Here is a 15,587-nt window from a genome sequence, read left to right as displayed (position 1 = left end):
TTTGTCAATTGCCTATAAGCAAGAAACTAATTCTAAAAGAAAAACAAGATATAGTTCTATAATGAACAAACCAAATTGAAGAATTCATGTACGTGATCCGTATTAAAGAAATCATTTCCCGTGTTCACCTGTTTGTACATCCTAAAACCAAACAGCCCGAAGATCTCTTGGAAAAACAAATCCCCAGTTTGATGTTATAAATTGAGGCAAGAAAAGGGGAAGAAGAACTTGGCATTAGTGGGGTCGAATACTTTTTTCTCGTCAAATATTCTTACTGCACCCTGAAACCAAAAAATACTCGATCAAGTTCACCAATTCGTGTTATTTAAGGCAGTAATAATTTCCAACATTAAAGCACAAACGTGGATTTTCGATCGTATAGCTATTCATCTACTTGGTTGAGAGACTATCTGGGATATTTTTGATTGGTCATACTGTCTAGGTGTATTCAATTATCATGATTCCGAATACATAATATTTTTAGCATCAAAATTCAGGCTTGAAGTGATTCTAACAGTCTATTTTAGTTATTAATTTTGCCAATGGGATTTGAAAGGATAATATAGGCTGGATTTGATTGCGATGGCTGGACCAGTTGCATTCGGACCAGGTGCAGCATGCCACCGGCTGGGACCAACCGAAATGAAATTTGACAACGATCGAGAGCCAATACAATTTATCAGTCCCATATATATTGGAAGTTGTCGATAAGCAGACATGTTAGAATTTTTTCTTGATCGAACTCGAGCAATGGTCCCTCCAAGCTCACTTGACCTAGTTAGTCCTGAGTCTAGTCCTTAGAAGTTGGCCTAGTAAGCTGGCTCGCGATGGCTGCATGCTCCTGCAATTGGACCAATCCAAAGCACAGCATATCGATAGGCTCAACAGGTTGAGCCAATTAAGGATTGACAGATAACAAATAGGGACTATGTCTCTTACTGTGTAGTAATGATCTTATCCAATGGTATTCCGGCCCAAGGTGTAGCTCTCCATTCAATTCAATAGCTCTCTCTCTCTCTCTCTCCAACCTCTTTGGGTATAAGTTTGACGTATACTTTACTTGAGTACTTCTTTTCTTCTTCTTCTTCTTTCCTTCATTTTTTCTTTTGCTTCAAGGTTGTGTTTGTTTCACAATGGATCCGAAATCTGTAGTGATCTGAGATCCTCGATCTCATATCCATGAATTATCTGTGGTGATCTGAGATCCTACGATCTCATATCCATGGATTTAAGGTCGGACCTCCTTCCCCTAATCCGACTTTAAATCTATGGTTTTTAACATGTTTCATAGATTTAAAATCCATGCTATTGAGATCCTCATTTTGTTTAAACTAAGGATCTCCCAAAACACACTTTCTTATGCAGGCTCGGATCTATAAGACCTGAGGCTATCAATCGCAACCCACCAAGAACGAGTAACTAACTAGCAATAAGCCTTATGAAGGTAAACATCATGTGGCAAACAAAATGACAAAGTTAGGACATAATGCGGGGTCCCCAATTTGGTACCTTTGGCTTTCTTCTCCAAAAACAAGTTTACAGTCTTTGAAAATGTCTTGGGGATTTACATTTGGAACCAATTCAGAGCAAAATTATCATCATTTGACTAATTAAGCTGGATGGTCTGTAAAGCCCAGATCAGAGCTAAGAGGGAGAGAAAGAGAGAGAGAGAGAGAGAGAAGGAGAGAAAAATTTTCACCTCGCCAAGCCTAGTGAGCTAGAGGGAACACTATAAACAAACAAAACGTTAGTGAACAACTTTCATCGTTGGAAACTTTTGTAGGTTTGTTCCAGAGGCCCCTTTCCGACCCCGGTAGTACCCCTACCCCTTTTATTCTGTCTATTCCATGTGCACAGTCACCTACCCTACACTACCTTTGTTTCTTCCTCTGTATCATAGCGCTTCATTTGCAGAACTTATGTTCCCCCCACCTACTTTCTCCTCCACGAAAAAAAAGCCGCAAATTCACTTCCCCCCGCCCTTCTGGATAGGTTAAATTTTTTACGTTCTAGTTGTTTCTGTCATGTACATATTCTAAACCTTGGAGAACACTTCTGATACGGATGCGATATAAAAAGGGACACTGTGTTCTTTACTGCACCATAAGTAAGGTTATTTTGAGATGGCGAAGCTCGCTCTAAGCTGCCATCTAGTTCATTTGCTTAGTTTTTGGACTGCAAATGGTAGTCGATGTTATATTGAAGTTGAAGGGAGTTCCGCTTTATATACTGCTTTTAAGTTATAATTCTCAGGAACTCACCTCTGTGATTAACTGAACATATGATATGTTTGGCCAAAAATGAGAAGGGAATCATGCAATTTCTTGTGGCTTTCGGGTAGCCTCCCACATTTGTTGCTCTTAATGTGCAAATTGGATGCCAGTTAGAGATGGTGCATTTAGTGCCATGTGAACCAAGACATCGATATAACATGGCGACTGCTCGTTGGATTAACCAACAATGCGGCCCATATTTATGCCCCAGCTGCTAGAGGCCTTAACGCCCTGTCCTTTTGTTTTCTGCTCGAATCAAACTTTAAAAACCCGCTTGGTAGCAGCAGTAAAACCTCCAAATCTACCTCAGCTTGTACACTTACAGCATCAGCCTACTAAAGGAATGATGCCCACAAAAATCAAACTGTGATGTCTGAACTATTGCACGGCCAAGCCGCTAGAGTTTTTTTTACAAGTACCTTGCTTAGTCATTTTCTGCATTTACATTATATATATATATATATATATATATATATATATATATATATATATATTGTCGTCATGTTAACGTGATAAATTCACCAAGAGGGGGGGACCAGCCACTTCGTATCTGCGATAGATTTGATGTAAAAGGCATCAAACTCATTTTTAAAGTGCTCGGGGCCACCGGCATCAAGATGCCGGCCCTAGCCAAATGGAGGAATAGATGGCATGCAGTTGCTTGCTTGCTTGTCGATCTTTGATCATCTTCGTCTACAATCTCATTGTTATTTAGAGGATCGACTGTAAGTAACCGTGTTCAAGTGGCTGTGCGTTTTCTCCGGTTACCGATCAGCATTTCACAATCTTCATCTTTATATGTTTGTCATTTAATGGCGGCGTATACACGCAAGTGGCAAACTCATGAGTCAGCTGCTGCTGTGTTACATGACCTCAGACTCAGGGGAGTTAGCCGAGTGGTTGTGATGGGTCGCTCGTGGTGACGTTTTCATGGAGGTCAGAACCCTTTTCACGGGCTGAAGCCAAGGATTCACAGAGTACAGATGTCTGTCACCCTTCAACAACATTCTCGGATCTCAAAGAAGAAGGAACAGAAGGAGATAGTTATCGAAGGCTATAAATGAGGACGAATGAGCAGGCGTTTTCAAGACTTTTCGTGGCCTCTTTGACAGTTAGCAAATGGTAGAAACACGCACACACGCACGCACGCATGCATGCACACGCACTTCCCTTTGATTCCACTAATTAGTGGGTCAGAAACGGCTAAAATTGCATCAAGATAAGGTTTTGCTCATGGTAATGTATCATATCGAACAATAATAATGCAGTTCAACTAGTCAGACGCACTGTCTATCATATCTTAATCAGTTTGGTGCACTTTTTTCTAACAATGTTAGAAAATTAGGTGTGGATTTGGGATTACTGCCGAAAGTTTAGGTATACTTTATTTCAGAACTTAGACGAGAATTATTCAAAAAAGTTAGGTGTGCTTCTTACGTGCTTTTCGGAGTGCAACTTAGTAACAATATAGAAACTTCGTCACTTTCTCTTAATACTTTTTAAAGGGCGCTTTATTAATTCTTTATTTCTCAACAAGAGTGCTGCGTTCGGTGGAGCTTTCCACTTGTTACATGTGATCTTGGGTTTGCAAAAATAAATTCCTCCCTCGGCTTAAATTAAGTAAAATCTTGATTGTATATCAAATGTGAACTCATATTAAGATTTATAATACCAGGTAGCAATATCCTTCTTCCTTCCCCACTTCTCCATCTAAACATGGATGCAGTTTAGCTGTATATTTCGTCTGAATTTGAACCAAATTTGTCAGATGCATCCAATTAATTTAACGAAGTACTACCCACATCTGATCCTAATCTGCCCAGCTAAGAATTCACATTTCCCCGGGCTATTGTGACCAGAAATTGTTCCCCAAGATAGATGAAATCCATCTGTTGAAGTTGCCAGGAACCATCCTTGTAAAGTGATACCACATTGAAAACTAGATGATTATCTTAACCAACGGATCCATGGCAGGTCGTCTAAAGCAGGCGGTATGATTGTTTTAAAATTATCACTTGCTTTTCACTGTACAGATTTGAAATCTAGATCTACAAATTTTTTACATTCGCCATTCATCATCCTACCTCCCTCTAGATTATTTTAAATGGAATAAACGCGGTTGCATAAAGCGTCGATGGAGATCAAAGCATGGACGACACATTCATGTCAATTACGTAACATTGAAAATGAAGCAAAAAATTTCATCACAACCCGATCTATGGGTGCATTCCAATACTGCTTTGTGAAAGAATTGAATGAAAACTTCTCAAAAGATAATAAACAAGAAGTGTGACGCTTCAATGTCAATTATTCTCGCTTCTTTGCCCTAGCATAAATGGCGAACATCAAGGGAGAGCCCAAGTCTTTTCTTCAGTCGGTGCTTCTCGGCAGGGTACTGCTCTCTGAAAAAGGTTGGGTTACTTTTGAGGCAAGCTCGATCATTTTTTCAGACTTTTGAGGCAAGCTCGATCATTTTTTCAGGCCGCCGCACAGTTTTCTTCATCTGGAAACAAAAGATTCAAATTTATGTTTGTTTCCTCTCAGAGAAGATCTAATTCCCACTGGCCACAAGACTTTTCTCAGAAGAAAAAGAGCATAAAATAAACGGAAAGAACAAAGATCTGCATACCCAAAGGAGACAACAATAGAACTCTCTGAACAGAAATACTGGGGAGAGAGAGAGAGAGAGAGAGTCAAACCAACTTCAGGTTTCGTGCCTCGAAAAAACTGTTGGCCGCTCAACCCATGAAACATGTAGAAATTTCTTTCTGAGAAGACAGCAGTCGTTGCCTTCTCTTCTGACTGTGCATCATCTTCCCAAGAGAAGACTACCCAACAAAACATGCTGGAATTCACATAAAGCCAACCAACTATCTGTGCGCCTGCGTCTGCGTGTGTGTGCGTGTTTGTGAAAAAGAGAAAAAAAGAGAGAGAGATGGACTTCTTGTTTCCTCTTCTGTCACCCGAGGATTTTGTACAGAATACAATCGAAGCACCACCAGGTTGGGAGAGAAACAGGCGCCGATGTCGCCTTCTGACTCTCTCTGCATCTTCCCACAGCTTTATTGAACCGCAATCGACCAAACAACTCGTGCTTCGCCACAACAGCACGCAATCCGCCGTCCCTTTGCAGTTCAAGAAAGCTGTGGAAAAGCACAAAGAGAGTCACATGTTCTCCGCTACTTAGCACCCACTTCCCCCCTTCCCTTTCCCCAAAAGGCCCAACCAAGGAAAAGGAAAGCAAGAACACGAAAAGAAACCATCCACCATGAACAGCAGAGAAGCAAAAGAAAGAAAGGACAGAGAAAGGAAGGAGAGCAATGGTGGTGGTGGTGGAGATGATGGTCGGTATTTATAGGGAAGGAAGGCAAGATTGGTGCCAATCCCGAGAAGAATATTAAAGAGCCAAGAAGCAAGAAAGGGGGGAAAAATACGTAACCCCCTCCTGCCTCCTCCCCTCTTCCTTCCTCCTCTCTCGCCAGTTAAGCGTGGAAAGTGGTAACAAACTAGAGAGAGAAAGATCCCACACAGTGGTGGTAGTTCTTTTCTGAGGAAGCCGAAGATGGTGGTGGAGTAGTTTTAGGGAGAGAGAGAGCGAGTAGAGAGGACGTGGGGGTGGCGGTGAGAGCACGGGGAGAGGAAAAAGGCAGTAAATTAAAAGGGGGCGGTTACCGAGCACCACCCTCATCCCCTCAACCGCATCCGACGGTGACCGTTAACGGAGACCGCCGGATGGCCCCACTCCTCGATCTCGACCGTTTTGGTTTAATGCCGGCCCTGTTTGGGTCACCCATCCCCCCGTGATTTTTCTAGTTCTGGAATTTACTTCCTTGTACCTCTGGACTTGACTTGGACAAACTTTTTGTTTCACCTTCTCTTCTGCCCAGTACTTGCAAAAGATACTGGATATGGATCGGGTCCGTGATTTTTCCGCTCAAATTTCGACTATCATATCAAGAGATTTCATATCTGGATCCATATTCGGTTGGATCCGAAACCATTTTCAGCCACCATCTGATGCCCTTTTCATAATTTCACAACACATTGTTAATTTCCCTCAACCATTCATATAAACTTAAGACTGCCATGTTCAAGGAATCCAAAGGATAACGTATACAAATTTTTTCAAACAAAAGCCTTAGTTGGTCAGGATAATCTTTTTCATCTCCTCTAACTTATATTTTTTTATGTTGGTTATGCATGTATATATATATATACATATACATAGTTTGTTAGATTTTCCAGGAAATTTTTCTAAAGAAGCCAAAATCTGATTGGCGAAAGTATTGAAGTATGATTGAGGATGGTTTTTTTATTTATACGGTGACTTGAGAAAACACAAAGGGAGATCGGAAGGCCCAAAAGAAAGAAGAGTCACACATGGGGGGCATGTGCAGGGTAGGGTGGGTCCCTTCGTCCACTTGGATCGAATCGGGGGCAGCAAACATTTTACCCGGTTTAACGGGACGAGGCCTTCCCACTGTCGGTGAAACGCGGGAGACATCTTCCCTTGTACGATGCGCCCCTCTCTCCCTCTCTCTACATGAGTCTTGATTGTGGTCATTAATAATGCGATGATGAACGGTTCAAAATGCGTCATGCTAAACTTGTGATATTGTTAACATTTCTCATGAATAGGTTTGTCAGTAACAAAATTACATACTTGTTGATCTAGTTAATGCTTCCTAGAATGTCACGTATAAAATAATTACAACACTAACTCTACCTGCAGCAATTTTATGAACTACCATATAGTTGTTAAAACGGCTTTTATTTAAATCACACTGATTTGGATTAAAATAATTGAATTACCTTGCAAATCGAATTTGGTAATTGTGTTCGTTGAAATCTTAAAAATTCAATATCTCAACACCATGTCCATAACTATTTACATGTTTTGGACATGGCCGAAGTGTCCCATATACAATAATTCATGATTGCCCTAACTTAATCAATATTTGATGGACTAGATTTGCTGAATTGTTTTCTTGACTTGTATTTATGAAAGAACATTGTGTTTGCCTTAAGGGCGGCAGCATAATTGGTTAGGCAGACAGCGCATAGATAGCGCATAGATAGCAATGTTGTTGGTTCGATTCTAGTGGGTGCTACTCCCTTGGGACCGGAAACCAAATCATGTTACTCATTGAAGGATGTAGGTACTCCACTCAGGGAGACAAGAGGAGACCTTCAGGCTTCTAGTTGGGCCGTGAGTTGTTAACTTCCTATTCATTGAAAAGGAACATTCACAACATGCTTCAATAAGACCTTCACATAGGAAATATGACAAGTTTGTAGCTACTGCTTTATATTTAATAATAATCAAATGCTCGATGTATCATACCAGATTTTTTGAAACAGGAAGATGGTGTTTATAGAACAAACTTTTGCATTTTGAGTATAAAATGTTCTGATTACCAGATGCGCCTCACTAAAGGATTCGAACTTGATTACACCTATTATTGTTCTTCCAGATCCAGAAAAAGTTGGATCAAGTATCTTCCCTAATGATACAACTCTCGCTAGCTAGTACACAACTCAGCATAATTCTCATAAGTGTAATTCGTGCCAAGACGTGCTAACTAGGTAGGGCAAGCCCGAATGCGAATTATATATATATAATACATATTGAATGCATCCCCTACATAATATGACATACCGATGGTATGTACAATACACACTCTCATTTGTATGCATGCTCTATAGCATGACCTAACACATAATATCTTTAAATTCGATTGAGAAAAAAAAAATCGATCTCCATAAAAAGCATGCAGGATGTTTTTAAAAATGATCTACACTATATATATATATATATATATATAATCTGAAATCCTTATTGAGTTTTATGTGTGAAAAGATGTTTGGTTTGGACAGCGACAGAAATTCACATACACAGACACACACATAGAGGAATTGAAATCAATTGACTGCCAATTGACGTTGCCAGATGACAAAATATTCGAAATCATCGGTGTGATTAGAAGCACTAAAATGATTTATGATATAGCGACGGTTTATGGTACATTTAGGTAAGGTTTTAAATATTTAACCATCCAACAACATCTGACAGCCAGCAGAATTCAATTTTTTTGCATATATGTATGTGTGTATGTGCGTGTGCGGGGTAGAGAAACATGGAAGCTGGCAGAGCCAAAGGAGAAAACATTTTTGTGAGATTCATCTGTTATTTTAGAGAAACATGCCCAACATAATGAAGGTTGGTAGATAAGTTTAACTCACGACTTTGTCGTCTTCGCTTTCTCCCATCTTTCTTTTTCTGCATTTCATATTCTCCCTGCGTGCAATGATGAATCACTCTAATGCCCATGGAAATAATATATATGGTGCACTTGGGCCAGTTGATTTGTCATTAACACAACCACCAAGATAATTATAATTATGTGAAGCTAAACAAGTCCTGCATGTGAAAATAATATATGGTACCCCCCCTCTCTCTCTCTCTACAGCTCTCTATCTCTCTCTCTAGATATGTACATATATATAATTATTTTTTTTCAAAGAAGCGTTCATATGTTTGGCATGTAGGCGGAGATTGAGACCAGTGGCTCTTCCTTCGATAAGATTGCTCATGTTCATACCTTAAATTGGATTTTGAAATAGTTTCTCTGTTCTGTATGAGAGAAAAAGAAGGGGAGGACTTGATCTTCTTCTGTTTGTCCTTACTGTAGTTGCTAAGCAAATTACTGTGTACATATTGAAAGTTGTATATAGAAAAGGGTTCGAGTGGTACGACATCCTTCTAGCTTCATTCCAGGAAGCCTTTCCCATCTTTCTATGTAACTCGTGTTCTGCAATTTCCTTGGTAAAGACGCATGGTTAGGTCTTCCAGCCACCACCATCTGCTGTATAATATGACAGAAGTCTCTATAGTATTGCACAGAGCCTTAGGATTAATTTATTAAAAAAGAAAGTATTTTCCTCGACAAGAAATGAATGAGATCAAGAGATCCGTGTTCCACTGAGTTTCTTGGCTTACCAATGGTTTTATAAATCTTCTGTTTCTGAATTTAAATTTTCCATTTGTTTCTTGCAAAACAGTAAAAGTTTTGTTTAGCCCTTCTTGTTCTTTTGTGGGTAATGCATGAGGAGAAGGTTGAAACCAAAATTTTAGTTTATGATGTATCAATTAACAAACCAAAATTTAAAGGAAATTTTCAAAAACTGGTCCATAGAATTGGCAATAATAAAAAAAAATATTGCAATGTTTTTTTATATTAATTATCAGAAGCGCAACTGAATTTTTTGGCTATCAGCTTTGAGTTGAAGTTAATAAAAAAAAAATCCACAATTAGTTTTTCATTAATGTAGGAAACAGCTGTATGAATCTTCCCTTTACTAATGCTATAAAAGGTTATTCAAGATCTTAATCGAATTACGACCTTATGCATATTTTGCATGATATATTTGGGAAAATAGTCCTAGACATAAGATATCTTTTATTAGGTAGCCGTGAAAAAAATTTTGTGATTCCAAAAGTAATCAGAAATTAAATGTCTTTCCTATTACTGCCAAACTGTTAACTGCATTTTTTAAAATTTCCCAAAAAAATTGTAAACTTCTCTCTCCATTTGTCTTACCCATATGGCATCCATTGACGCAAAATAGAAATTGACAACCAGCACCCTTCTCTCTCTCTCTCTCTCTCTCTCTCTCTCTCTCTATATATATATATATATATATATATATATATATATATATATATATAGCCCCTCCCTCTCTCCCCCCTTGTACAGTGATATAATCAAAAAATTTTGAACAAGTTAACATGATATACAAGACAGTGAGTTGTGATTTTATGCTTTATGAGACATGACAGCATGGTGAGACATGTGTTGGCTTGTATTTGGTCATGGACAAAGTGCCTTTCTTTTTTTATATATTAAGCATGGGAATATGAACACATGATACGCTGTGTTCAAACAGATTATTTTTGTAAAATTATGGGTACTGGTTGGTGCCAGTTTGAAGTGTACACATGAGCCCTAATTTATGTGGGCATGCTTTTGAGTATACAATAATATCAAGATCAGGACCCCATATAATTAACTTCATATTCTCTGCCTTTATGTAGGTGGTAAGGCTCACTTAAGCCTCATTTTATAAGTTTAGTTAGCATCATGTCATGTGAGATGATCGCCAGCGAATCTGATGATGTAATCTCAATCCCTGGTATATATATATATATATATGTGTGTGTATAAAGACGAAGCCACCCTCGCTCCTTTTTACCCTGTTCCGAGGGCTCAAAGCTGCGACCGCAGTACTTCAACTTGCACATAGGACCTACCTTCCCTATGGTCCAAGGAGCACAGCCGGGATTTGAACTGGAGATGCACCTTCAGCGTGGCCCCAAACCTGCCCATTTGCACTATCTGTCTCGGGGCAGAAGTGCTGGACTCACGAAACAACAGTAGGAAAGGGAGACATTGTCTTCTGTTGATCAAACTGGATGTGGTCCCTTTCAATATAAAGATTAAGAATATCATTGACAGAAGGAATCAGTAACAGTGGGTGCCTGTCAAGAGGGGTTCTTGTCCTTCCATTACAATTTATGCTACCAGGCCAATGACAAAGTGGTTTCGTAGAAGCAGCGGCGGTGTGAAGGTGGGGGCGGCAGGGGCCTTGGCCTTCCTTTAGATTTTCAAAACTTTAAAAATTTATATGTAAATTGAAAAAATTTAGATTCATATATATGAAAATTTTGAAAATTTCTATTTCGGCCTCTTTTAAAATTTTGAAACTATAGTTTAGCACCTGCGACTAAAAATTCCTAGCTCCTCTCCTACGTAGAAGGTCCGGTCGAGTAGCCGATTAATCAGACGACATGGCCTTGGAGTATGTGGTTCGTCCCCATGAAATGAAGCTGATGTCAATGGGTGCGATACGGATGAGTTCATATCAAATCTGTTCAACTCGATGGTTGCTAATAAGACTTACAAGTGGGTTGGAATCAGTAGGTCAAAATTGCAAAACGGATTCAAATTTTTACCTACATGCAATTGCATTAAAATCTCCATATATATATATATATATAAGCTTCAAGCTTTGGCAGTGGAGAAAGCAATATGTTTCATGAAAATAACTTGAACTGAAACCTATTTTGTAGCAATTAAGCAATTATAAGCATGTTGGCCTGTGCAGCTTTTGTTTGCAGAAGACACCCCAGGTTGATTGCTAAATAAAGCAAGATTGAACAAAATCATATATCTTTATAGATTGACAACATGTACCCAGCTAGTGCCACAGATGGTTTTTTTTTCTTGGTTGATGAAGGTAACCATTTTCACGAGTGGAAGGACTTTTCAATGAATTGAGATGTTGTTGCTGATGCAAATGTTTAATGATCTTCATCCTTTTCTTGAGATCCTATAATTTTTTTACGTAAATATTTCATTTCTTATCAATAAAGGTTGAGGGCCTAACCCTCCGCAGGGGTTTTCCGAAAGGTGGATGTGGTAAAAAACGTCTATTGTACAGAAATAATGAGGGGGCCGGAGTAAAGAAATTGGGGTGCGGTCCATAATGCAAACACCAACTTTGTGGAATGGGGAACAGCTTCCTCTAATTATTGGTCAAATATCTAGGTTTTATCAAAAGCTTGTCAGATGATTCAAATATGATGTCCACCGACTCTTTTTTCTTGCATAATAGATCAGTCTTCTAAAATAGTTAAAGGAGAGTGGGTGCAGCCAATGGCGGAGATAGGATATATTGGTCGTTGGGCACTCGAGTCACTAGCTATGATTTTTCGGCAGTCAGGAGGATAAAGTGTTTTATGAATCGGCCGAAAGATTAAGATAGATTCATAGAATAGTAAAACTAATATTTGCTCAATCTTTGAGGTGGTGTTTCATAGAAAATATGGTTTTGAGTTTGTCATCCAAACATATAAACCAAGTTTTAAAACCTATCATCCATAGTTAGTTCAAGCTCTCTAGATACAAAACATGGTGCTTTTGAATCATGTGTTTTAAAAACGTGTTGTCCAAGAACACAATATTCTCATTGTCAAACGCTCTCTGACTCATCACAATCAATGCATGAATAGCAATGCTTCACATTTATATATGCATTCGCGTTTTCTTTAATTATATTTTGTCTATGAAATTGTGAGTTTACTTTAGCAAGTGGATATTCCGTTGCAAGATAGAAACCTTTCATTTATTTATTTATTTATTTGTCTATCTATCCCCATCAAGTCTACAAAGAAAGAAATGATGCTAAGTAAAATAACTAATGTGAATGAATCCTGGGGTAGAGCTACGATTTTTTTCAGGAGCGGGCCAAACAGTTCGCAGGTCGGGCCAAACTAAAAAAAATTGAGATTTTTTCAATATAATTTTTTTTTCTTAGATTCACATAGGTCAATGCATTGGATCCAGTACCTAGGTAGAGACTTGACCTGCTCGGACTTACACAAAGTTCAGATATTCCACACATCTAAAGCACAGAAAGTTTTCTTTTCTATTTTACTTGGGGAAAGATTTAAACGAAAAACAAAACTTTCTGATTTGGTTGGGATCCAAATTTGTTAGTCTACAGATACCCAAAGAGAATAAAGTTCATCTTCCTTTCCCTTAGAAGCTGTTTGATGCATTAGAAATATGAAATTGAAAAGAAGTTTCCAAAAGCTTATTTCAGGAATTCAATAAATAAAAACAAATTTCAGATTTTCAAAACCCCTTTTGTGTTTGCTGGACATAGGTTTATGTTGCAGGAAATAAATTTCTCGGTTTGACAAGAACGTAAGATGAAAAAATAGAATTGTTAGATTAGAAATGTTTTGAGAGTCCAGTGGTTACTTTTTTCATCTTAGAATAGAATGAAATTTCTGAAAACGAATCCAATGGTTACTTTTTTCATCCCAACTTTGATGGGCAAAATTTTTATTTTCAGTGCGATAGGAAATATTATGTCCATCAAATGGGACCTTAATCTTTAGGGTCGATGTCTGGAGCTGCTTAGAGACTTAGTGGAGTCGTATGTCTGTCGATTAGAGTGTGACATATCCACCATTTATAGTTTGAAAGAGTAACGCCTACAGAAATCGAACTGGCAACTAGTCTTTTACCAACCCATCAGTTCGATCAACGGCTTTACACCTCCCTCGCGGCGGGCAGGTTTGGCTTAGTAGAATCAGGCTTATGCAGTTACATGATGAACCAGTTCCTTAGCAAGTTGGCCATCACCAGGAGAGATCCAAACAAAAGATTTATGCTTGTGAAAACCGTATCTGGAGTTACCATGCTTCCTTCAAATCTAAAATTTCCTTGAAATTGGGAAAGGGAGCATCGCTTAGAGCACCGGTTACTTGCTTCTAACTCTATATCAACACATGCATGATGACAATAGCTCCTTACCATCTGAAATTGGACCGCAAATTCAGGAAAAAAAAATCATTAAAATCCAAATTCACCGAAACTATGAGCGTTTTCAAATGGGTTACGAGAAGAGAAGAGGGGTAGGCGAATGAGGGAGAGTAATTTCCCAGGGAAATACTATAACATATTATATATGTCAAATTCCATTTGTTTATAAACCAAACTGACGATGGATGATATCATTAGCTAAAGCCTAGAACAGTTTACCACAGAAATCCAAAGCTCTAAATAGATTATTAGAACCATACGTTCGCCAGTAGAATTGCACATAAAAGATAATATAAACTCTCCGGCAACTCCTACTCATTTATGTCCCTTTTAATGCCGCTGTATCGTTCCAGTCGAATGTCATTGTAAACAAGGCTCTTTCCTTTGGGACGAAGATCAAATCTAGCCACACAATGAATTCACCCCAAAAGAAAAGAAAAAAAAAAAAAACAATTATGTTTGAGATCGCGTTTGAGATCCTCGTATGGGGGTGTCGCAGACACTCTGTCTCTAATGTCCTCAGCCAAAGAATTTTTAGCTCCGCCATTTGTCATGTCCATCCATCATCGAAGAACCCGAACAAAGATCGAAAATTTAGTTTACCAGTTTGATCAAATAACCATGCACAGTTTCCATGCTGCCAGCGTTTGGATGTCAACTTTACAAAAACTTTTAGGCTGTTGTTTTCTAATTTTTGGATTCTTTTCGCGTGTTGTTCATGATATTCAAATCCAATCTTCTGATTGTTCCTGCAATCATATAAACATGTAAACATACATATAAAAGATCACCCGAGAGGCTACCAACCACCCTTTGATTGGCAGTAATATGTGCCGTAATGCACGCATCTTGAGTGAGAAGCTCTGCTAGGGCTTCGAGGGTTAGGAGGTCTCTTCGGTCCGCTTTCCGTGGGACCGCCGGAGCTCCGGCGGTCCACTAGAGGCACAGAGGGTCTGAAGGCTGAAACTGACGGAGGGGTCGGTCGATCGGATGGAGGAGGAGTTGGGTGCTCTGCAGCATGGCGATAGTGATTTGGGGCATTGCGGCACCTCGGAGAACTCTCGAGTGATGAAGTCTTGGGCGTCTGTTGTGGATAGAAGGTCCGAGCACTGGGATGGTCGACATCCTCCTTCTGGAATGCAAGTGCAAGATGGTTTGGGAAGGCCGGAGGAGCCGTCGTGCCGGCTGGACCCCTCTACGTAGGCATTAGAGGACGTCTTCGTCTTCCCTTGGATAAGTCGGCGCAAAACAGAAGTGTTTAGCAGATGGCCTCCAGGTGCTGTATCTGTCACGCTGCTCCTGAAAATGAAAAGCATCCCTTCTTCGCTTGTTCGGCCGCCCAGGAGAGGAAGTGTGGCGCTCTATTCTGTGACGTTCTGGTAGATTCAAGAACCTTGTTCTTGGCCTCAAGTGGTGACCAAACAGAAGGAAATTTAAGGACAAAGATCTTGTTCAATCTTGGAAGGACTGCTTTCACTTAGCAATTTGGTTTCTGTGGAAGCTCCGCAACAGCAGCAAACATCAAGGGAGAAGCAAGCCACCTAACATCATCTCTTGTGATCTTTGAGTTAGAAATTGGCTAACTACAGGCATCCTGTGGGGAGACAGGCGTTAGGAGTTCTTGCTAGTGAAATCCGTGTCATGGAGCATGGTCGCCTTCGATCCGACTCATTCCCCATTAATCAGGGTAGTGCAAGAGGTGATGGACTATATCTATATCCAAGCACATGTATATGTGCCTTTGGCTTGGGAATCTGCTTTCTGCATATGGCTACTGATAGGAACAGAAGGAATCCAAATTTGGGTTTGGATCATGGATATATTATTGAATCCAAAGAAAAGCAGATCCAGGCTGGATCCATTTAGGAGCTATATTTGGAGGTTTGTTATACTTGTGGGTTCTTTGCCTCATAAATAGAAG

The 15,587-nt window shown here is 39.4% G+C and overlaps 1 long non-coding RNA gene across 1 annotated transcript; it reads right to left on the bottom strand.

The window, feature by feature from the left end:
- Positions 1 to 4,422: 4,422 nt before the first annotated feature.
- On the bottom strand, positions 4,423 to 5,917 carry LOC116249763 (uncharacterized). The gene is made up of 2 exons (XR_004171246.2): positions 4,973 to 5,917; positions 4,423 to 4,776 (listed from the first exon to the last, which is right to left on the bottom strand). It is a non-coding gene; the product is annotated as an uncharacterized LOC116249763 (long non-coding RNA).
- Between the last annotated feature and the right edge of the window lie 9,670 nt (positions 5,918 to 15,587).

This window comes from Nymphaea colorata, chromosome 3, assembly GCF_008831285.2.
Source record: "Nymphaea colorata isolate Beijing-Zhang1983 chromosome 3, ASM883128v2, whole genome shotgun sequence".
NCBI lineage: Eukaryota > Viridiplantae > Streptophyta > Magnoliopsida > Nymphaeales > Nymphaeaceae > Nymphaea > Nymphaea colorata.
This window is presented reverse-complemented; position numbering and strand designations above follow the sequence as displayed.